Below are 2,042 nucleotides of genomic sequence, written 5' to 3'. Positions count from 1 at the left end.
GGATGTATATTACCTGATAAATCTCCACAAAATGACCCCAAAGTTTCTATGACCTGAAAGAAACCCTTATCTCCTGTAGCTGCAAGGCTGAGAATTCTGAAATCCAAGTACAAGGTCATATCCTGCAAATGACTGAATTACAATGCAAATGGAATTCCCTATATCACAGATGTCTTCTCTTAAAATGAGAGCTTTAACTGGGATCCAGAAAATTGGAATAAAGATATATGGGAAAATCCTAGTGAAGCTGGGGACATCAAATCCTTAAATTCTGCTAAGTATTCTTTGTTCATAAAACGAGCCCTTTCACACCTAGCTGAGGAGATTATCCCTGCTTTGCCTGAAAAACGTGTAATTGCTTCCCCTTGCAAGTCTCTACTGTTTCTCCTCAAGACCTCCTTTTGCCACGCATCTTCGCTTCTGAACCTATCACTAGGCTCCAGTCCCAGCAGGCCCCAAAGGATGAAATACAATGTATAACCCATGAACTACGAGATTTTTTTCAATTTATTCCAACAGAAATCTGGGTAATATAGTTAGGGATGGATATTAAGGGTGTGAGATAATGGTGGAAGAAACATAAAGTTGGATCAGACCAATTTTTTTGATATGGAACCTTTAAGCATAGATTCTGGATTCCTTGCTATAGCTCAAAGACATAGAAAGAACTCTGACAGTTTGTTCAGTTGGTAGTCTGGAACATCAACCAAAAGGTGGCCTACACTAAAGGAAATCGAAGTGTCAGAACTGCAATGCTAAACTGTAGAGGAAGGTAGAGAGAAAGGTATGTGAAGACTTAGGGAGCCTGGAAAGTCAGAGTGAATCTATCATGTATCATGCACCCTGGGAGTGTCCAGAGCATACACCTTTTACCACAACTGTGAAAAATAAATTTGTAAGGGGAGTCCCAGCACCTTTGAAGAGATTTATAGTCACTCTCCTATATATGTCAGAAATTACACTGGGAAGTTCTGCCACAAACAGGGGTCCTTAAACGCCACGGGGATAATTTCATCCTGGGGTGGCAGGGACCAAAGGTGGCACTTAATTACCCCAAACAATGTGGGCATGGTTACCCAAATGGATGGCAGAATTACAACAGTAATCAAATTATCTATTGTTTAGAGAGCTATGATACTGGCTGGTTGATCATGGTGTTCCTAGAAGTAAAATAAATGGGAAGTCTACTAAATTATCACATGGTATGTATAACCATGAAAGTCCTAGATCAGGTGAACAAAAGCCTAACCTGAATCATAAAAACATAGAGCATTCCCCCTCAACCAATTCCCAGACATGAGCTAGTTCACCATCCGGAAGCCCTTGAATGAAGGGGAGGCCTGGTCCTCTTGAAGAAGGACCAGATACAGTACCAAAAATCTGTACTGTTTCTCTTTCCCCTAGCCTGTCCCAAAGGAAACTGTGGCCTTTTAACAAGCTGTGCACTGCAAAAAAGGAGATAATTATACTTTTCAGGGATTATTGGACAAAGGGTCTAAATGGACACTAGTCCTAAAACAACACTGGTGGTCCACCAGGCAGAGTAGGGGCTTATCCGGGACAGATGGTCAATGGAGTTTTAGTTCAGATCTGGCTCACAGTGGATCCATTGGGTCCCCAAACCCATTTCCTCAGTTCCAAAATACATAATTGTAATAGACATACTTAGCAGCTGGCAGAATCTCAGTGTTGCTTCCCTGACCTGTGCTGTAATAACTAGTATGGTAGGAAAGGCCAAGTGGAAGCTGGTAGAAATGTCTCTCCCTAGTGAAACAGTATACCAAAAACAATACTGCATTCCTATGGGGATTGCAGAGATCAGTGCCACCATTAAAGACTTAAAGGATATGGGGTGGTGATTCTCACCATGTCTCCATACAACATGCCTTTTGGCCTGTACTTAAAACAGATGAACCTTGGAGAATAACAATGGATTGTTATAAACAAACAGGCAGTGATTCCACTTTCAGCTGCTATTCCAGATGAGATTTCATTATTTGAGCAAATTAACATATCCTGTGGTACCTACTATGCTGCTGTTA

Source organism: Galeopterus variegatus, unplaced genomic scaffold, assembly GCF_000696425.1.
Source record: "Galeopterus variegatus unplaced genomic scaffold, G_variegatus-3.0.2 Scaffold1071, whole genome shotgun sequence".
In the NCBI taxonomy this organism is placed as follows: Eukaryota; Metazoa; Chordata; class Mammalia; order Dermoptera; family Cynocephalidae; genus Galeopterus; species Galeopterus variegatus.
The sequence above is the reverse complement of the archived record's forward strand: the minus strand, read 5'-3'. Positions refer to the sequence as shown.